We start from the raw sequence: 23155 nt of genomic DNA, 5'->3' as shown, positions 1-23155 counted from the left end.
TAAAAGGTAAACAAGCATATAGTAATATGTAATCAGAGCATCTGGTATGCAGGATATGGCCGCCTGCGGGGGACACAGAATGAATCACCTCAATTCCACAGTGCCCAGGTTTGAAAGGAGGAGACCCGGAGGGAAAAACTGGTCAGTCCTGCTAAAGACAACCAAAGACCTCTCTTCTAGCACCCACCTCTTCCTCAGGGATTGATAGGCAGAATAACAATTTCCTACTAGGGTGGTGACTAGATAGATAGGTAGGTAGATAGATGGATATACAGACAGATACAAGGGACCTGCAGCAGTCACTTGTGTTTCTTGGCCTTTTTGCATCTTGCCCCCCAATTTAGGGGAGGGGCACAAAGTCTCAGGGAATGGGTCACTTCAGGACAACCTAGCTATGAGGTTTCCCACTATCTTGGTGACTGCCATCAATTCCAGGAAACAGTATCTAGCACCACCTCTGATATTTGAGTGTTTAGTAGAAGCTTGTAAGCTTGTAGACTAGGGGTAAGTGGCTAAAGAGAAGTGTGGGAATTCCATTGATACCATTGGCCTAGACTATGATGTGACAACGTCTGTGAATAGGACACATATATGGATATGGAGCAGCTGGAGGTGGAACATTGGGGGTTGGTCCCCTACTCTCAGCATCGTGTCTGACCTCCAGTCCTCCATGTGAGTGCAGCCGGGATGCCAGTAGACAGAGGGAGTCTCTAACTTGCAAAGTAAGCAGACTCAGGGATCCCTGGGTGGCTCAGTGGTTTAGCACCTGCCTTCGGCCCAGGGCATGATCCTGGAGATCCGAGATCGAGTCCCGCATCGGGCTCCCTGCATGGAGCCTGCTTCTCCCTCTGCCTATGTCTCTGCCTCTCTCTCTCTCTCTCTGTGTCTCTCATGAGTAAATAAATAAAATCTTAAAAAAAAAAAAAAAAAGGAAGCAGACTGATCCCAGGCAAGTACTGAGTTCTCTCAAGGCTATAAATCAAGCCACCAGATGAATGATGTTTATTTATCCTTTTCACCAGCAGGGGAACAGAAGGAACAGTTTTCAAAGCAAGTGGGTAAGACTCTACTGGAAAGAAGAGACCAATAGCAAATCCTAAAGAGCAGGACAGACCTTTGTTTTCCAGTCTCATCTGACTTCTGGACACTTGTGTTGTACTGACAATAATAATAGCTCCCAATAATTGCTCTCTTAATTTGTGCAATGCTTTTTACATGTAGTATCTCATATAATTTTCACAGTAACCTGATAAGGAAGGCATTATCATGTCAATTTCACACCTGATTAATCCGGACTAGAGAAGTTCTAAAAATTGTTCAAGGTCACACAGCTAGTAACTAACAGAGTTGTTCTTAGAACTCTGGTCAGTCTGAGTCCAGAGTTCTGTGTTATCTGATCCGGTATACACAGCCCTGCCTCTCTTAGCCATTTATGTCCGTGCCTACTTTAGCCACGAAGAAAAAAGCACAGTAGCAGCTCAGGGCCAGCAGAAACCCATTTGGGCACTGGGATGATTGCGTACCCCACTCTGGAGCATCATCTATAGACCTGGTCATCATATGTCTTATTTGCTCTGAAACACCAGAGCATGTCCCCAGGACTGCAGCTGGGATGGAAAAGGGCTCAGAAGTAGTTCTTGGTAAGGAATGAGTGAACTGACCAGCAGGTGAGTGTTGCCTTTAGGAATAGTCAATGAGGGCAGCCCTGGTGGCGCAGCGGTTTGGCGCTGCCTGCAGCCTGGGGTGTGATCCTGGGGACCTGGGATCGAGTCCCACATCAGGCTCCCTGCATGGAGCCTGCTTCACCCTCTGCCTCTCTCTCTGTCTCTATGCATAAATAAATAAAATCTTAAAAAAAAAGGAATAGTCAATGAGGAATCATACAAACATTTGAAGGATTTTCCATGGAGTATAAGGTTTCTCTCTAGACATTAGAAATAGACTGGCATATGGGCAGATTTTAGTTTACTGCAGAAAAATAATTTCTGAGAACTGGATGTCAACAGTGGAAATGGGCTGCCTCTTTTCCAACACTTGTCATGCATGTTGGAAAGATGATTTCTGCATAGGTAAGAATTTGAGCAGATGGCCTCTAAGGGCCTCCTAATATTAACAGTCTAGTATCCAACGTCTTGAAGGTGGATGTCGTATTTTATGCCCCATCTAGCTAAGCGCTTTGCTAGAATTGTTGATTGCATAAATGAATGCAGCTGTTCCTACAGGGTTCTCTGTAGTAACCTGGAGAGGGTGTGTGGAGCACATCCTCCTCATCCTCTCCCCCACATTCTATGGCCTCACGTTCAACAGACAAGGCTGAGACTCCATTGCTCAGTACAGCACAGCAGGGCAGAGGTTTTCTCAGGCATTTATGTGGACCATAAAGAGAGGATAAAAGCAATGGGTCCAGGAATGTCTTGCAGCTCTGGTGGGATGCAGTTTCCATATTGGAGGCAAGCATTCCTATTCTGGGTCAGAAGAAAGAAACATGGCTTCGAGATGACACAGCTGGACTGGCCCAGAAGGAACAGGTGCATGTAAAGCTGTGTGTATGACAGGAGTGATGGAGGTTAGAGGTGGGGGTCAGGATCTTATTGTCCTTGGGATAATGCCTGAGATTCTGGAAAGCTCTTTATGGAAATCTTCCTCTTCTCTGCTTTCCAGGGCCTCAGGTTCTTTTATGGGGAAAAAGCCTTCATTATACATTGTATAATAAGAGTTAAAAATGTCCAATGCAAATAACCTTGAGCATCAGTTAGGTTAGACTGAAGGCAAACCTCTCTGAGGTAGGTTGTGAAGGATAGAAATGAAGAAATGGAATATTTTGTATCCCTACCTGTATTGGAGGAGGGTATACATACACTGCGGATGGCAGGAGCAGTCAAGACTTCTGAGGACTAATTTTTTTCTCTCACAGTATCATCTCAGCTAAAAGGGAGGCGTAGAGATACTGCAATTGAAAAAAGGTCCCATAGGACTGTCTAAAAAAGGTAGAATTTTAAAAATGGTTCATGCTTCAGGGTTTTCTTTGAAATTTTGACCTTGCGGTTTAGCACCGCCTGAAGCCCGGGGTGTGATCCTGGAGTCCCGGGATCGAGTCCCACGTCAGGCTTCCTGCATGGAGCCTGCTTCTCCCTCTGCCTGTGTCTCTGCCTCTCTCTCGCTCTCTCTGAATAAATAAATCTTAAAAAAAAAAACAAAAACAAAAACAAAACTGCATCACATTGTTCTCATCCAACTCATTTAAAAAAAAAAAAAAAAAAAAAAAAGCTATGTCTGGGAGATTTTGGCCAACCCTTAAGGATCTCCTGAAGGAGTCTTGAAAGTCCTGTACCCAGAGAGTGTCTTCCATGGTGTCTGCAGAGTTAGGAGTCTCACATGTTTTGTCACCCTCTGTAATTTTTCCCACTCATTTTCCCTGATAATCCTTTTCACTATGTCTTATATTCCCCACATGAGTGAAATCATGTGATGATTGTCCTTCTCCGATTGACTTCTTTCACTCAGCATAATATCCTCCAGTTGCATCCACATCGAAGCAAAAGGTGTGTATTTGTCCTTTCTAATGGCTGAGTAATATTCCATTGTATACATAGACCACATCTTCTTTATCTATTCATTTGTCGAAAGACATCGAGGCTCCTTCCACAGTTTAGCTATTGTGGACATTGCTGCTATAAACATTGGGGTGCAGGTGCTCTGGCATTTCACTACATCTTTATCTGTAGTGCAGAGGGTGAGAGAGTCTTAAGTAGACTCCATGCTAAGTGTGGAGCCTAATGCAGGGCTGGATCTCATGACCCTGAGATCATGACCTGAGCTGAAAACCAAGAGTCAGACATTTAACTGACCGAGCCACCCAGGTGCTCGGAAAACAAATGTTTTTCCTAACAGTTTTTTGCTTTTTGCAGAGAGAGTCACAATTTTGACTTACATAGACGTGGAAACTCTATACATGATACAAAGTATGATTATACTTAACCAAATGTTAAATAGTTGGAATTTTGATTTCCAGATTCAACCCTTTGATTTTCAAATTCAAACCATTCACACCAAATCATTGAAACCATTCCCATCAAAGCATTCACACAGTTTAAGCCTATTATTTCTGGTTAATGAACTTCTAAGGCTTCTAGTATTAAGCCCCTAGCTGCTCAGGTGGCAGAGGCCTTATATTCCCTCTGTCACGTGGCTGAATCTGGACTGTGCTTCCTGTTATGCTGTTCCATGTTGGTTGGCTTTTTCCTTTATCAAGAGTATCATCCCTTCCTTTTTCTGCTCTCCAAGTTATTGTCATCCCTCATATTACACTTGCAGTGTCTCCGTGTTGCTACTGTCCCTTTCCCTGTGCTTCTTTTTCATCCTAGAGCACTCACAGTTTCTACCACCCACTTCAGATTGGCTTTTTTTTTCTTTCTTTCTGGTATACATTGAAAATCCTGTTTAGTGTTCTTACCTTGGTGGAGCAAGGGCACTTCTTACCTGGGGCTAAACTTAGTAGCCATCCATGGTGTTCTCTTCAAGTGAACAGAAATCAATTAGTCTGATTCCTGCTCACCTTTCATCTCCTTTATTCATAAGAGATGTGGGAGGGAAGTGATTTAACTAATTGGTAAAATTGTGCAGAACAAATGGGATGCAAGCAGTCCAGCTCCCCCTCTTCCTGCCCCCTGACCTTGCAAAGCCTGGCTGCAGAGAATATTAATTCTCCACTTTTTTCCGGGAAAAATATTCAGTTCTTTTGGGAGAGGTGTGCAAGTTTAATTTCTGTTGATAATAAAGGAAATATTTTGAGCTTCAATTTGCCATTTTATGGCTTTATCTTTAAATTTATTTAATGCTCAAATGAGGAAAGGGGGTGCTATCTGTTAGAGACCTTAACACCAGGAAGTGATAGCCTTGGCATAGGTTTGTGGAGGCAGAAGGCATCCATCATTCAGAGTGCATGGTGTTGCATTACTCCTTTGTGGCTGCTGTATCTTGTATCATTTTGAACAGGGCAGGCCTCAGGGCAGGCCTCAGGATATGAGTATTCAAGAATGGACCCTCAGCTCCCAGATGGGGTCATCTGGTAAATAGAACTTTTGGCAACATTTGTTTAGTTGCTCAAACATCCAGGCCAAAAGTGGCATCTTGGTTTTGGCACTGTGCACATTTAGGTCTTCTTTCTGATAAAAAGTGATCAAGAGAGAATCCAGAAATGGACCCTTAACTCTATGGTCTACTACTCTTTGACAAAGCAGGAAAGAATATTCGATACACAAAGATGGATAAAAGACCTAAATGTGGGACAAGAATCCATCAAAACCCTAGAGGAGAACATAGGCAGCAACCTCTCTGACCTTGGCTGCAGCAACTTCTTGCTAGACACGTACCCAAAAGCAAGAGAAACAAAGTGAGGGGTTACAAGTGTTTATTGAGTGGATGAGGACATATAAAGAAGTGCCATGATACCACACAAGGATCACACAGGGGGAGAAGCACAAGCTTTAGCCTGAGATGAACCTGTGTTAGGATTCTCACCCTCACTTACTAATTGTGTGACCTGCAATGAATGATTGATCTTCCCAGACAGGTAATGTGTATAAAGCCACTTGTGATAGTGCCTTAACATCAAGTGCTCAGTAAATAGGAGCTATTCTATGATTTGAGACCTAGAAGCGATAATTGTGGGAAGGTTATGTACAGTTGCTCCTGATTCCAGAAGAGGTCCACAGAAGCCTAAAAAGGTTTGTGAAACCAGAGACCCTTTTGAGGTTTTGATGTCTACTATAGTTTTATGATCTGAGTCTTTCTAGGCTTTGGAAATTTGGAGAAAGAGAGCAAATTTCCCCCTTCTCTTCTAAAAAAGCTCATCCTGCATGGGTGCTTATTTCTCAAGGGTTCAGAGAAGCTAATGATGAGCTACCATTTGGTGTGGTGAGTGGTCCATGCTATGGGGAACATAGTTTCATAGGCCTGGATCAGAACATTGGAGATTGGAGGTATCTCAGAGTTAATTCAGTTCAACTCCTTCATTTTAAGTGTGAGTAAACTAGATGGGACCCAGGGAAATAAGGTGATTTAGTTTGTTCAATATCATACTTTGAATTAGTGGAGAGCCAGGGTCAGAACCAAGATCTTCCAGGGTGCCTGGGTGGCTCAGTTGATTAAGTGTCTGTCTTCAGCTCTGGTCATTATCTCAGAGTCCTGGGATGGAGCCCTGCATCAGGCTATCTGCTCAGCGGGAGGTCTGCTTCTCCCTCTGCCTTTGCACCTCCCCCTGCTTGTGCTCTCTGACTCTCTCAAGTAAATAAATAAAATCTTAAAAAAAAGAAGAACCAAGATCTCTTGATAACTAGTGAGCACATTTTCCTCTAATATGTACTGCTTTTTTGTTCACCATGGCCATATCTTTCTTCGTTTTTGTTCCTGTTCAAAGCATACTTTTAGATTGGAGTTGAGCATTGTGCTAGTTTTCTGTTTTTGTGTCATAAGTTACTAGAAACATAGTGGTTTAAAATTTTTGTGGGCCAGAAGTCTTGACATGATTTAGCTAGATCCTTTGCTCAGGGTCTCCCAAGTCTGCAGTCGACATGTTGGATGGGTGTGTTCCTTTCTGGAGCTCAGAGTCCACTTTCAGGTTCACATGCTTATTGTCAGAGTTTAGTTTCTTATGTTTGTATGACTCAGGTCTATTTTCTTGCTGGTTGTTGAGAGCAACTCCCAGAGACACATTTCATTGCCTCTGGCCCTCTGACAACATGGAAGCCTACTTCTTCAAGCCTCATAGAAGCATCTCTCCTTTCAGAAAGGGCTAAATTACTCGTTTTAAGAAATTGCATCTGATTAAGTCAGGCTCACCTAGGGTAATCTCCCTTTTGATTAATTCATAGTCATCTGATTTGGGACTTTAATTACATCTGCAAAGTCCCCTAACCTTTGCCAGGTAATATATCCTACTCACAGGAGTGACATGTGGTCATAATCATGATCCATGAGTGTGTCCTGCCCATATTAAAGAGAAGGGGCTCTTTCAGATTTAGGGACGGTGGGCAGGGATTTTGGAGGCCAGCTTAGAATTCTGCTATCACAGGGTGTAGATCAAGGAAGACTTCCCATGAGAGGTGATGCCTGAGCTGTGAGTTACTTGAGGATATATTATTCATGCTTCTTTTATTTAAATCTCTAATGCATAACACAGTGTCTAGTACATCAAGTTGTAAGTTTTTGTTATAGAGTTAAATATACATACAAAAAGCTCCACCATGAATAGCTCTTAGAGATTTGATAAAACATTTTGAGCTGTAGGAACTATCGCAGGGTCAGGTTCAGGAGAAAGCAAGCAAGAGATTATGAAGCCTCTGTGACAGTTTGCTCTACATCATTGCCAATGGGTTCAGAGGCTGTCACTTCCAGATCTGGTTACTACTGCCCGCAGTATCACTTTCTAAAGCATCCTGGATATAATCTTCCCAGCGATCTTTTGATAGAAGACCGTAGGATTTCTACTGCTTACCCAGGTGACTGTTGCATGGTCACTGGTTTACTTGGCTCTCAGATGCCTCTGTATCCATTCATGTCCTGATACATCATGGATTATTACCCCAAGAATCAAGTGACACTGTTTTTATCATTTCTAGAATCCTTGAAGGAGAATTGGGATTACAGTTACTGTTCTTTAAGCTTAAAATGAGCTTCAATCAAGAGGAGGAATGAAAATTGCTTAAGTCAGACCCCACAACTAAAGGTAAAAAATGCCTAGATTCTTTGAAAACTTTAGTTTGAAAGCATTTCTAGTGTTCAGCTCAGCTGAAGGGAAGGGTGCTTTGTTACAGAATACAATGACAGCTCTGGAAAATAGCAGCCTCTATGGCTTGCTGACACTGGGAACATAGATGTAGGAGGGCGAATAGTTTTATGAAAAGCTACCTTATTTGGAAAAAGTCTTACTTTAAGTAAAATAAAAAAAAGGGCCCTGAGCTTTGTAAGTTTGGAAAGGCATAGAAATAGATATTACTCGGCAGACCTACGCAGTGTGTGCACGTGGGGGCCAAGATAAGAAAACTGCATTACACTGTTTTTTTCCTATACGGGATTGAAGATATCTCATTCTGATAAATGTTTAGTTTAACTGTTGATCCACTTTTTATTTTTTTCTATGTCTTTTACTCCAAATTATCCCTTTTTGTTCTTTTCCAGTGACTTGTATAGAAATAATATTATAAATATAGCACTTTATTAAAAATAGTGATGAAAACACACACACACACACACACACACACACACACCTACTACTACTATCACCACCACTGTCATCAATATTTGGGAAACTCCCCAAATGCAGCGTCTTTGTTCTGTGTACACATGCGCAGGCACACACCATGGACTGCAGAAGTTCTAAGCCCTCTTAGGAATTTCTGCTCTGCCTTAGCAGTTATCTGTTTTCCCAACCTCAGTCCTCTAGGTTCTTTGCATGCTGCCTTATTCTACATGAAACCTCATATCCTTAATCCAGTTTCATCCCCAAACTCATGCAAGTGCCAGAGAGTTTTACTGGACTTTGAGGGATGGTTTTAGTTGATCAGGTTGTATGGCGTAGCTTTCTGTCCTCACCCCTTACCCTGTCTTCCCGCTGTCTGCCTTTTCCTGCCGTTGCCTACCTCCTGAACTGGCTCAGAAGTTCCACATTCCTCCTTCTGTCATAAAACTTTTCTTCCTCCTCTAAATCTCCATGCCAGCTAACCCTTAGTTTAAGTAGGGAGAGGTGGGGGCCACTTCCTAACCAACCACTTAACAAAGATTTTTTGTTTTGTTTTGTTTTTTAAAGATTCATTTATTTATTTGGGAGAGAGACAGAGACAGAAACAGAGGGCATGTGTGTGCATGTGAGTTGGGGGGAGGGCAGAGAGAGAGGGAGAGAGAATCTCCAGCAGAGTCCCATTGAGTGCTGAGCCCCACATAACAAGAGGCTCTATCCCCTGACCCTGAGATCATGACTTGAGCCAAAACATCATGGCAAAAATACCTCAAAATAGAGTTAAATATTTATTAAATATTTATTTATTTATTTATCTGATTGTTGAATCAGATAAATCAACTGAACCACCCAGGTGCCCCAAAGTTTTTTTTTTTTAATCTTTTTTCCTTAACATTCATTGTAGTGTTAGCTGTTACGATTAAGAGATTTTCTCCATACTGATATGTAGAATAATATATATTATATGAATATATATATATATATCTGTATTCTGAACATATGAGGAAAATCCCAAATAGAAAAACAGAAAATACTTTTTCTCTGTCACACACACACATACATGCCAACACCAAAATGTTAACAGTGGTCATCTCTGAGTAGTGGGATTATGGGTGATTTTTTTTTTTTTGTCCTCATTCTTTACTGAATGCTATTTTAACATTTAAGCATGCATTACTTTGCAGTATAAAAAGAAATAAAAATATATATCTAAAATGTAACAAAGAGTTCAGTGAGATGGCCACAAAGCCTGCCTGCTGTCACAGAGAGTGTGCTGCCCTCATAAGCAGGGGAGGTGAGAGACCTAGTTCTGGTGTAGTTCACTGTGGCCTTGGGAGACCATTTCTCCTCTTTGCCTTTGTGAGGACAGAAAACTGACCATTGATTTGACAAGTGGAGGTCCTTGGTGATCTTGAAAGAACTATTTCAATGCTGTGGTGGGGGAAATTCTGATTTCTAAGTGGTTTGTATATATTGTCTACAAGAAAATAGTTGACTTCTAGTCTCCTAGGAACAATAAGTCCCTTCAAAACCTTGAGAATGTGAAACATCTTTATCTTTATTTTTCTGGATATGAAAATCATATAATGTGGTCCGCTGGAGAGGTGAGTAGGGCGAAGTGGCCTCATTGTGGGTTTTGGTATGCATAGGAATTTCTCTTCAGGGAAAGGCACATTATAACTTTCCTATAGCTGATATTCAGTCTTTATTTTTGTCCCTGATGGAGGTTATGGTATTGGTAAGTTGCTAGAATGAAACGGAACAACTTATGTACATGCAGGCATCTTGGATTCCTAAATTTCAGTTTTCCCTCCCTATGGAACAGTTTTTCTAAAAATGCCCTTCGGGTTAGATTCATGACCTTAGCCTCCTTGGTAGCACCAGCTAACTGTTCTGATTGATCACTAAGTCATCCACAGTATCATATGTAATTTCTATTTTGAGGTATTTTTGCTCTGATTATATTTGTTAGGCAGTTTCCCTGCAACTTAAGGGAAAACAGGCTTTTCTGCATCAGGTAAAAATCACTTATTGGGCCATTGTTTTTTTTACTCTGATACAAAGGCAGAAGCTGACCATATGCCATGGTGTCAACTATGCAGCTAGGTCCTTGATCAACCAATGTGACACATAACAGGTTGAACAGGAACGCCCACAGGGGGCTGGAGAAGATGCCATTGGGAATCAACAAACATTTTGTTTATTTCCAATTTTGACTTTCTCATTTCCCCCTCCATCTCAAAATTTAGGCCTAAAGAGAAATAATCTCATTAGGTGGGGTCTAAAAAAAGGATATTAAATATATTCCAGCTTTTGACCTGCGTGGGGATGATAGAGTCCCAAAGTGAGTGAATAACATCATTCTCTGATGCAAAAGGCAAAACAGTGCTGCAAAAATTATGTAGGGAAAACCAGCAGGTGGCGCTGCCGTTCCACGTGTCTCTCTTCTGAGGCCCACAACCGTGCATAAGAGAAGGAAGTTGCATTTCAGAAGGTGGGGAAGTGCTTTAATGATGCATGAGCAAGGGTCTGCTAAAAAGAGTAGCCCCTTATTGTGTCTGTCAGAAGTAAGCTCCTCTTGGAAGGGGCTTAGCTCATTTGACCTTGGAAACTGAAGGCTTAGCTCCACCAAAAAGAACGGAAATCAGAGGGAGATTTGCAAAGAGCACAGCTTTCAATTCCCCCATGGAGAAGTAAGGTTAGTGGTCTGGAGACGGCAAGCAAAAAACAGCACAACTAAAGACATTAGCCTTGGAGAGCCCTGAGGTTAATGTGGATAATAAGAGCTGCAAAACCCTACTACATGCTAATTTGGTTTGTTAACTTATTACATCCTTGAGAGAATATTTTTTTCCTCCACATTGGATGAAGAATTCCCTTGAGCAACAGAGGTTTTTGTTTCAGGAGATTAAGTAGCATAGAAAATTACAGCCCGGAATTTGTGCTGTTTGAGTTAAGGTGGTGTCAGCATCCCTATTTTAAGCCATGCTTTTCATGGGTGTGAATTTGCCTGGGACATCCTGCTTCCGTCCAAGCATCAGCTCAGTGCAGAACATGTGTGGCATGGCAGGCTCATGTAGAAGGGCAGAATCAGTATGGGGGAGATGGATTATGGGGCAAAAAATACAACAGAAGTGAGTTAAAAATTCATTGCAGAAATATGTAATGAGTTAGAAAAAAATGTTGCAAGAAGATTTGTAGGGCAAAGACTTAGTGCTCATGTGTGACAACAGAATTGACAAAACATACACTTATTAGCTTTTAATGATTACTTGGGCCAGTGGTCTGTGAACTGAGATAGATCTCTTTGAGACTGAGATAGATCTCCTTGAGATAGATCTCCTTGAAACTATGTCCCTAAAATGTGTCTGGGTCATAAATACATATTTTCAAAATTGGTTAGCCCATGGCAAGGAGCATTACAGGGAAGGCCTGCTGGCTGGGTTATATGATAACATAGCAATCATAAGGGAGGGAAGGTAATAAACACCTGCAGAGGTTTCATTATGGTTCAGACTCTATTTTCTATATTAGCTTACTCCCACAACAACTTCTACAATAGTCCCTGTATGATAAGATTTATTATTCCCATTTTAGAGATGAGAAAAAAACTGAGGCATATGAAGTGAAGTAGCTTTCCTCGGGTATTCAATTGAGAACCTGGGACTTAAACTCAGGATTATCTGGTGTGAGGTCCATGATCCTTCTACAGTAATACCTCACGTATCTACTCCTTAGAAGATATTTCATTCCCTTTCCACTGATAATTGACAAGGCTGCCCAGTCTCAGTTTCCTCATCTATAGAATAAGGATAATATTATCAGCTTCTCAAAGTTGGTGTGAAAACCACTCAACACAGGGCCTAACATACAGAAAGCACTCCACATCTGCTCCTCATCATTATTACTATTACTATTTTTTAAAGGTTTATTTATTTTTTTTAGATAGAGAGCACATGCACATGGAGGGAGAGGGGTGGAGGGAGAGAGAGAGAATCTCAAGAAGACTGTGCTGATCACAGAGCCTGACATGGGGCTCCATCCCATGACCCCGAGATCATGACGTGAGCCAAAACCAAGAGTCTGTGCCTAACCAATTTAGCCACCCAGGAGCTACAGTTCCCTACAATCATTACCACTATATTTGAGATGACATGGAGAACAAAGCTATGGTAAACAGTATACTTTGTCTCTAGACCTTTCAGCATTTAAGGGAATTATGCCACAGAAGTGTTAGTTTCCTCAATTTTCTCAGATTCATGAGGTGCAAGAGTAGAGTACATACATTGATTTTTACAGCCAATAAGTAGACAAAGACCAAGAAAGGAAAACAGGCATGGAAAATTGCATGTCGATACTCAGAGAAACAAGGTTATTGTGGTAATTGAGTGGAACCAAAGGAAGTCACATGTGTGATTATCGGCTGCTCTCAGGGTATCGGTACTGTTCTTGTCTTCATGGTCTTTGAATGGACTAGGAGGGATCATGTAGATATACCGTCATCTCAAATCAGTGTAGTGTCCATTTTAAATGGACCATGATATGCAGGCAATGAAGTGGTTTCACAGAAATAGAAAGGCTACCAAGAGTTTGACATTAGTCTAGTTATATAACTGTGGTTCAGTCTTTTACAAGGTCCACTGCCATTGCCTCTCCTGGCTGTGATGATTTGGGAAATGCTTCTGTGAAAGTCATCAAGATGCTTTGGGGACAGAGAATTTCTGGCTAGCAGGATTAGGTTGGCAGTCTAGAAGAAAGAAGTTTTTGATAGGGAAAGGAGGGGAAGTAGAAGAACATGACCAGGAGAGAGAATGGACACACAGGGTAAGAAATACAGAAGAATAAGGAGAGGGATGTGCTCTCAAGAGTGGAAGTGGAGAGTGAAAACTGGCTGAATAAGACTCTACCTAGGCCTTATGTTTTCAGCTAGTTGCAATTGAGAATTTTTTGTATGATGGTTTCAAATTCACATGCACTGTGTGCATGCACACAAACCCAGCCCATGATCTTTAGGAAGAGAAAGCTCAGAGAAGAGGACTGCCTCTATGTACCTGGCGGTGTGCAAAGGTTAAACTAATCTTACGACGATGCATATTCTTTTTTCCTGCCTTACGCATAAGGAAATGGACTCTCAGCCTTAGTAAGAAGCAAAGCAAAGGCTTAAGCCTACCCCTAAACTTCTGTTCTAACGACGTTGATGATAAATAATGTGAGTTTTCCTGTGTTGCAAGACGTTGATAAGAGCACCTTTCTTGGTTATGAGGATGAAAATGAGCAAAATTTCAGATATGTAAAGCCGGTGCAGCAGGGAATTGTGCATAGTAAATGCTCAAGAAATGTGAGTTTATCTTCTCGGCCTCACTAAGCAATCAGAATGCGTGTAGCCAAATCCCTCCCAGTCAGTTACCAAGCTGGGCTTGATTCAAATCCTCGTACTTTGGGGGAGAAAGTTTTTTATAGGAGAAACACTTTAATTTTATGAAATAGCCTCCAAGAGACCCCGGGGAGGTTGCTGAGAATCAAGTTTTGTTTCATTATAAATAAAAACAATAGAAGCTGCTGGACAAGGCAGGGTAATCCATTACAGGTGACTGTCAGGAGTTGGATTTACTGGGAAGCAATCTAGAAGCACGGCAATATTGAAACACAGTGTGAATTGTGTGTTCTGTAATGGCTCTGGCCCTCTGGATACAGGCAGATGTGTAGGATGTGGGCTTCCTTTTAACTACATTATTCCACCTCCTGAGGGATTTCAATTCATCTCCACCAGCTCATCTGCATACCACGCAGGTTGCCACTGGTAGAAAGTGTGTCTTCAGAGCCGACGGTGGTAAGATTCAGAATAAGGTATCAACTCCTGTTTAATGCAAAGCAAACACAGACGCTAAGTAGAGAACTGCAAATTAACACCATGTGGGTTAATAAGGCTGATGTCGACAGAGTTTAAAATTGCTTCCACAATTAGAGAACCCAAGGAAATCTATATGTTTGGGTCTCGGTGAGGATACACCAAATAGTGATGAAGATTCTCTGGTTTTCTAAAAATAAAAAAAAAAAGAGAGAACTTTACTTCACACATTTTAAAGGGAAGGGAGTGGCATGAGATTACCTGAACCAGGTGGATACTTCCTCCAGCATCTCTGGCAGCAGCCTGTTTGCAGAGTAGCCAGGTAACACCATGGCTTTCTCAGCACATTCAGTGAAGCTTTAGCACATTCCTTGGCATGGAGGAAGACAGTCTTCTTTTACCCCTGGGCTCAGTGCTTTCCAGATAATAGATAGCTATTTTTCTGTGGTGATGAATCGAAGAAAAATCAAGTTAAAGCCCATGAATGGCAGAGTGTGTATCAGGATGTGCTTCACTGCTCTGCCTCCAGGGAGGGTGCACACAGGCTCTCAATTTTGGACTCAGGCTTAGTGGCACCCTCTCTTCTCTGCTGACTAGTGACTCTTGCTGGGTAGCCACGACTATATCCGAGTATCCTGCCAGTGAGACATCACAGACTTGGCTGAGGCTGGCCCTGACCCCTCTCTCCTAACAGTCTCTCTTAACAAAGAGTTTATTTAAAATGACTTACTTAACTTTTGAAATTAAACATCAGATATCAAATTAGCACCTTCACAAGGAAGTGGGCACTCACCCTCCCTCTCCCCCACCAGACACATCTGCAGTGCCAACCTGGCATATCCTTTCTTTACCCCTGAGGTTGGAGAGGTGGGCTGCCCTGGAGTCCTCCTCCCCAGGCCTCACCTGAGTACACCATCCACTGTGCTTGAACATCTGCACTCCTCAGTATCTTCACCCTTTGTGACCTGTCCTCAGAGGCGACTTACATTTCTGGAAGCTTTTTGATACCAGCTGTTCAATCTCTTTTTTTAATAAAGAGGAAGAACTGCACTTCCTTTCCTCTGTGTGATTCTGTGTGATGAGTCTTTATCTTTCTTTGTCTTTTCTATCTTATCCCTTCCCTCCTCCTACCCGCCCCATGTCATGTCTGGAGCTCTTAGGCTGGAGTCTACCAATGAACTTCAAAGGACATATGAACCCTTAGGAATTGCATGTAAATTTGTGTGTGTGCACTTACAGATGTTATGCATACGTGTTTTTGAAAAAAGGGTCTATGGTTTTAATCAGATTCTCAAAGAAGTCTTGTTTCCCCACCCAAAAATTTAGGTTGCATGGCTCTGAAATTCCCTTGGGTGAGCACATCTTTTCTGGTATGTTTTGGGTCTTTTCCTAATATTTTGTCTTCATTGTGTGTTACATATTCCATTTGATTGTTAGATTTCTATAATATGGTGGAATAAAAATGGCCTATTGCTGCCTATTTACTGCTTTTGGACTCCAAAAATGTAGGAAAGGTTTTGTGGAGAGTATGTTTTTATTATTTTCCTAAAGTTGAAATTACATATTGATTACCCATGGACCACCTCTGACCTGTGAAGTTTTTTTTTCTAAATGCTTATTATTTTAATTGAGGCCAACAGTGATAATTTAGTGAACTTTTACATTAAAATTGAGATTGGTGACTTTTCTTAAGCATTTGAAAGACTTCACAATGGTAGATCTATATTCCTGTGTGAAGACAGGCTAGTGCTGAGTTTGTTCCCCAGCTAGCCAGTTTCCAACTCTTCTTAGTCTCTCCTTGATGCCAGGATCACCTGAGTTGTATCTATTATTGCATTTGTTTACATATATATTTTTTTTCTTTTTTATTTCTTAAGGTAAAGAAATATTCCTCTGTACCTATAGACATTCATTCTCATTCCTCTTCCTGCAGGCATTTAAGTTTAGGATCACTGTTGTAAAGCCTAATGATCAGAATATGAGAAGCAAGGGGAACAGAGTGAGTTACTGTGGTTACAGCTGGATGTTCAGCCCAGATGCCTCTTTCCAGGCTGGTCTCACGTAGCCCCACGTAGCTTCCCTGCATGTTGGTCGCTAACAGCTCAGAGATCCCCTTCCTGTCTTCCACAGTGCTGGCAAAGTTACTGCCCTGTTAGACCCATGCCCCTCCCAACACACACCCAGAAGCCCACAGCCAATGACTGATTAACCCAGGCTGCAAAGGTGAGAAGAGTTTTGCTGAGCAGTTTTTATTGCAGAGGTCCCCTGGGATGGGACTAAAAGAAGGCTAGGGCTGAGGCCTGGCTTCCTCAGCTGCTCTCTCTGCCCCACCCTGCATCACTACCCTGCCACCCTTCTCCCTGATTCCTGAGGGCACTCTCCATCAATACCTTGTATGAGAATTCTTGCCTGAGGCTTCTTTGGGAAATCCAGCCTGGTGAGGCACTGAGAAGAGGAGCTCCTGGGGACAATTGAGATCCTCTGGTTAACCAGCTCAAGTTTTCTGATGGGACAAGGGGGAAGCAGAATTGAAACAGAATATTCTAAAATCCTTGAACCTCTTTTTTACTGGAATAATTGTGATCCCAGAGATGGTAAATAAATTTTGCCTGCATCCCAATACTATTAGTATTCCCTATCTAGAAAGCTATGTTGGAAGTGACTCTGAAGTGACCTGAGGCAAATGATGATAAGGTCTGTTGGTCAGGATGTGAAAGGGGGTGGCACACACACTCTTCCTATCCTGCTTCTTTTTGCAAGGCTCAACTTGGATGCCATTCTTTCTGGAAGCCTCCCCTGAACCCTGAGTTAAAATTAGATATTTCTCTGAGCATTTGTAGCAATCTGTAATTATCTATATTGTCACATGTCCCAAATTGCATTCTTAATATTTATTGAGATATAACTGACATACATATTTAACTTGTACCATCTGATAAGTTTTTACATATGAACAACCTGTAAAACCATCACCACAATTGTGATAATCAACATTTACATCCCTTCCAAAAGTTTTTTATGCCCCTTTATGATCCCTCCAGAGAGAGTCCCTTCTTGCCCCTCATCCATTCCTGGATGCCCCCAAACAACCACTGATCTGGTTTCTGTCACCATAGACTAGTTTGAATTATAATTAATTAATTTGTTAATTAATTAGGAGAGGGAGAATGGGGGAGGAGCAGAGGGAGAGAGAGAGAATCTCAAACAGATTCTGCACTGAGTGTGGAGTTCAACATGGGTTCGATCCTACAACCCTGAGATGATGACATGTGCTAAAATCAGGAGTCGAACACTCAGCCAACTGAGTCACACAGGTGCCTCAGACTAGTTTGACTTTTAGTTTATTTATATAAATAGAATCATTCACTACATATTCATTTTTTTTAAAGATTTTATTTATTCAAGAGATAGAGAGAGTGAGAGAGAGAGGCAGAGACACAGGCAGAGGGAGAAGCAGGCTCCATGCTGGGAGCCTGATGTGGGATTTGATCCTGGGACTCGAGGATCATGCTCTGAGCCGAAGGCAGGTGCTAAACCACTGAGCCACCCAGGGATACCTCACTACGTATTCTTATTTTTGGTTTGGTTTCTTTCACTCAGCATTATTATTTTGATATTCATCAATATTGTATATATTAGTAGTTTATTACTTTTTATTGCTTAGTAGTATTCCATTGGATGGACATGTAGGATTTGTTTACCCACTTACCTGTTAATGAACATTTATATTGTTTCTAATTTTTGGTTATTACAAGTAAAGCTGCTGGGAACATTCATGTACATGTTGATAGAATGAAAAGGCAAGCCATAGATGAGAAAATAATTGCAAAGCATATATCTGAAAAAGGACTTTTATCCAGAATATATAAAGAACTCTAAAAACAGAAATAGGAAGACTACCCAAGAAATGGGGAAGAGATTTGAAAAGACGTGTCACAAAAGGAAATATAAAGATTACAAATAAGCCTGTGTTAAGATGCTCAGAATCACTGGTTATTGGAGAAAACTTAAATCAAAACAAGATATCACTATACAGCTATTAGAAAACAGTTTGGAAGTTTTTTTTTTCATTGTTAAAAATGTGAATATACATATCTAAAAATATGGAACATTTCATGAATTTGTGTGTCATCCTTGTGCAGGGGCCATACTAAACTTCTCTGTATCATTCCAATTTTAGTATATGTGCTGCTGAAGCAAGCACTGGTTTGGAAGTTTTTTAAAAAGTTAAACATACATCTTCCATATGATTCAGTTTTCTTTAAGAGGCAATTTCTCAAACTCAATTTTGATTTCTGATTATCTGGATATTTCACTAGAGTGAGGTGTAAACACCTTAAGATTAGGAACACCTCTTCAAATTTTATTTTATCTTATATTTTTATTTCATGTGTATATTCCTAGAATCAAGTAGCATGACAGTTGTGGAGTAAGTTAAATCCTATGACTGAATGTTAGGTAGTGGAAAATGTTCCTGAATTTGAGTGTCATTGGAGGAGGATTATCATTTTCAAAAACAAAGGTGAGAACATAGAACTACACCGTTCAGGCTTTGCCATGATTTCCTTTGCATTTCTAGCAAAATATTTTCTAAGGTCCCATCCAGAGTGCCTACTACCCACTGCCTATTCATACACTTCCCAAATTATAGTGAACACCTGTAGGCTCTTTAACCTCCCCAGTGGTACTTATCTACCTAGTTTCATAGCTTTTACATGTAAAAGCCTGTGAGATTTTTAAGGGTAGAATTCAGTTCTGATTTATTTTTGTTTCTCCCCATGGCTTCCATTTAACAATTTGTACATATATTTGCTCAACTAAATACAGTGATTGCATGAATTAAACACAGCTTGACATCACAGGCATGTATTTTACTGTCAGGAAATATGGGAGCTCTAAAAGAAGTAGACAATTATACTGTCTATGTGCAATTTGTCAGAGTATTGGCACTATCTCTAAGACTGGACTGAAAAGTTTTAATCAAATCTAAAAGGTATTTTCTCTAGTATAAGTAATATTTATGCACATTATAGAACACATAGAAAATATGTTAAATGCAGTGTTAGTGGAAAAGTAAATGTGTGCAGCACCTCTCTAGAGGACAATTTGGAAATCTACCAAAATTTTAAATTTATCTCCTTTTTTATCTAGAATCTTGATATCTACAAAATCATCCTACAGAAAATGATTTTAAAAGAGCCTACCAGTCTTTCTCCTATGCACTGCTTAGTTGTGATTATATAAGGAACATGATTTTGTACTTATTTTTTCCATTTAATACAAGATTATTATCAAACAATCATTTCCTTATGTTGTTTCAAAGTCTTTTGCCTATTTTTTAAACATCAGTGTTTTATTAGTGTCAAGTGTACAATGTAGTCATTAAACATTTCCATACATTGCCTGGTGCTCATCCAATAAGTGCACTCCTTAATCCCCATTACCTATTTCACCCTTTCCCCCACCCATGTTCCCTCTGTTAACTATCAGGTCTCTATAGTTAAGAATATGTTTCTTGGTTTGCCCCCCTCTGTCCCTTTTCTTCGCCTTTGCATCTTTGTTTTGTTTCCTAAATTCCATATATGGATGAAATCCTATGGTATTTGTCTTTTTCTGATTGAGTTATTTTACTTACCATTTTACCCTCTACCTTCAAAAATGTTACTGCAACTGGCAAGATTTCATTCTTTTTTATGGCTAAATAATAATATTCCATTGCACATAAATACCACCTCTTCTTTATGCAGAGGATAAAGAACACTTTATCTGTGTTCTTTGGACACAGACACAAATCTGTGGACACTTGGGCTGCTTCTGTAATTTGGTTGTTGTAAATAATGCTGCTATAAACATAGGGGTGCCTGTATCCCTTTGATTTGGTGTTTTTGTATTCTTTGAGCAATATCCAGTAGTTTGATTACTGGATCATAGGGTAGTTCTATTTTTAATTTTTTGAGGAATCTCCATACTGTTTTCCAGAGTGGCCACATCAGTTTGCATTCTCACTGACACTGTAAGTGGGTTCCCCTTTCTCCATATCCTTGGCAACACCTGTTGTTACTTGTGTTGTTGATTTTAGCCATTCTGACAGATGTGACATGATATATCATTATAGTCTTGATTTGCATTTCCCTGATGATGAGTGATGTTGAGCATCTTTTCATGTGTCAGTTGGCCATCTGGGTGTCATCTTTGGAAGAATGTTTGTTCATGTCTTCTGCCCACTTTTAAATTGGATTGTTTTTCGGGTGGTGATTATATACATTCTTTATATATTTTGGATATTAACCCTTGTATTGGATATGCCATTTGCAAATATCTTCCCCTGACATTCAGTAGGTTGTCTTTTAGTTTTGTTGATTGTTTCCTCTACTGTGCAGAAGCTTTTTATTTTGATGAAGTCTCAATAGTTTATTTTTGCTTTTGTTTCCCTTGGCTCAGGAGACAGCTAGAAAGAAGTTGCCACACCCAATGTCAAATAAGTTACTGCCTGTGTTCTCTTCTAGGATTTCTATGGTTTCAGGTCTAACTTTTAGGTCTTTTTTTTTTTTTTTTAGAGATTTTATTTATTTATTCATGAGAGACACAGGGAGAGAGAGAGAGGCAGAGACACAGGCAGAGGGAGAAGCAGGCTCCATGAAGGGAGCCCGACATGGGACTCGATCCCAGGACTCCAGGATCACACCCTGGGCCAAAGGCAGGTGCTAAACCACTGAGCCACCTGGGCTGCCCTAACTTTTAGGTCTTTAATCCATTTTGAATTTATGTGTTGAATTTGTGTGTTTAGTGTAAGAAAGTGGTGCAGTTTTATTATTTTGTATGTAGATGTCTAGTTTTCTCCTGTTTTAGGATGGAATGTTCTGAATATGTCTGTTAAATCCATCTGTTCCAGTGTATCATTCAAAGGAAGTGTTTCTTTGTGATTTTCTGTTTATGTGGTATGTCCCTTGATGTAAGTGGGCTGTTAAAATCCTCTACTATTATTTTGTTATTATTGATTGTTTGTCTAAGTCTCTGTGCCTGTTCCATTTATGTTTGCTATTAACTGTGAATACATATTAATGGTTGTTTTATCTTCTTGTTGGATTGTCCCCTTTATTATTATAAAGTGTCCTTCCTTATTTTTATTACAGTCTTTATTTTAAAGTCTGTTTTGTCTGGTGTTAATATTGCTACTCTGGCTTTCTTTTGACATCCATTTGCATGATACATGATTCATCATCCCCTCACTTTCAATCTGCACATGTCTTTAGGTCTATAATGAATCTTTTGTAGGCAGCATATAGATGGGTCTATATATATTTATATATATATATTTATATATTTATATATCTATATCTATATCTATCTATCTATCTATATTTAAATCTATTCTGTCATCCTTTGTCTGGAAAACTCTTTATCTCTCCTTCTGTTCTGAATGATAGCCTTGCTAAATAGAGTATTCTTGGCTGCAAATTTTCCCCATTCAGGACGTTGAATGTATCCTACCACTCTCTTCTGGCTTGGAAAGTTTCTGCTGAAAAATTCCCTGATATCCTTATTCGGTTTCAGTTGTATGTAACTATCTTCTTTTGTATTGCTGCTTATTTTTTTTTAATTTTTTTTTTGCCAGTTTAATTGCAATATGTCTTGGTGTGGGTCTGCTTTTTAAATTTTTGGTGGGAGTTGTCAGTGCCTCGTGGATCTAAACATCTGTTTCCTCTTCCTAATCTGCCAGATTAGGGAAGTTTTCAAATTATTTCTTCAAATATACTGTCATCCCCTTTTCTCTCTCTTCATCTTCCGGGACTTCTATAATATGAATGTTATTATGTTTGATGGTCTCACAGAGTTACCTATTTTGTTTTGCATAATTCCTTTTTCTCTCTTTTGTTCAGCTTAATAACTTTCCACTTATCTGTCTTCTAGTTCATTAATTTGTTCCTCCAATTCTTCCATCCTGCTGTTCATTACATTAAGCATGTTTCTTATTTTGTTTATGAGCCCTATGTCTCTGCTGTGTTTTTCTTTATCTCTGTGTTAAGGGTCTTGCTCATGTATTTCACTCTTTTCTCAAGTCCAATGAGTGTTCTTATGATTGTTGCTTTAAATATTCCATCAGGAGTGTTGCTTATATCTATTGCACTTAGCTCTCTGGCCAAGGCCTTGTCCTTTTCTTTCATTTGGGTTTTATTTCTTTGTTTTCTTATTTTGTCTAAGTCTCTGTGCCTGTTTTTCTGTGTTAGGAAAGTCAGCCACGTTTCCTGTTCTTGAGGATAATGGCTTTATGAAGAAGAGGTCCTGTAGTGGCCTACAGTGTAGTTACTCCTTATTCCCAGGGCCTGGCACTTCTGAGAGTATCTCCAATGTGTGCTGTGTGTTCTATGCTTTTGTGTCCTGGCCACCTTATTCTTCAGGCCAGATGTCTGCCAAGGCTCTTTGCCTATTGTGGTCCCTGGCCTGAATATGGTGCATTTTAATTGGTGTGCTCTGGTCTGCTTGTGAAACAAGACCTGTCACCACTAAGACTGGAACTGAGGCTCCACAAAAATCCCAAGGTGGGAGATGCAGTGTGAGTAGGGGTTTGGGCTGGTTTTCTGGGGGCCGGGGCCTGCCATGCTGGGACTGAGGCAAGCCAGACTGGGAAGGGTAATTCCAATGAAACATGGGGATGAGAGGCCAGGCTTGGTGTAAGCAAATTAGATAGTGAGTATGGTGTGCTGGTTCCCACAGGTGGCCCTGTGCTTCTTCTGTGGAGTGGTAGAGGGAAGTGGTGCTTGCAAGTTCCTTTGTTCCCAGAGGGGTCTTTCTGTGAATGCTGCCTCTCTGGGATACACTCTGAAATGAGCAAAGAACCTCCCTGTTGTGTACTCCAGGTGCTCTTCCAATCGCTGTTTTCACACTGTATGTCTGAGGGCTGTTTGCTTGCCTTCTCTCCAAGAGCAGTCTCAGTGCCCTCTACGCTGTATCTCAGCTAAACTCACTGACCTTAAACTCCAGCTTTAAGCCCTGCTTGTTTCCAGAAGTAATAAAATTCATCCTCTCTTTCTTTCCAAGCCAGTTGCTATGGGGATTCATCTTACTTATCT

General features: G+C 40.6%; 1 long non-coding RNA gene and 1 other non-coding gene across 2 annotated transcripts in view; one reads left to right on the top strand and one right to left on the bottom strand.

The window, feature by feature from the left end:
- LOC121494266 overlaps positions 1 to 7730 on the top strand; it is a 103910-nt gene extending 96180 nt beyond the window's left edge. The window contains exon 3 of the long non-coding RNA XR_005988775.1: positions 7620 to 7730. This is a non-coding gene — a long non-coding RNA (uncharacterized LOC121494266). The remainder of the gene's footprint in view (positions 1 to 7619) is intronic.
- A 10451-nt stretch (positions 7731 to 18181) lies between these two features.
- LOC121496425 lies at positions 18182 to 18288 on the bottom strand. Its single transcript, XR_005989231.1, has one exon. It is a non-coding gene; the product is annotated as a U6 spliceosomal RNA (small nuclear RNA).
- Between the last annotated feature and the right edge of the window lie 4867 nt (positions 18289 to 23155).

This window comes from Vulpes lagopus, chromosome 7, assembly GCF_018345385.1.
Source record: "Vulpes lagopus strain Blue_001 chromosome 7, ASM1834538v1, whole genome shotgun sequence".
NCBI lineage: Eukaryota > Metazoa > Chordata > Mammalia > Carnivora > Canidae > Vulpes > Vulpes lagopus.
The sequence above is the reverse complement of the archived record's forward strand: the minus strand, read 5'-3'. Positions and strand labels throughout refer to the sequence as shown.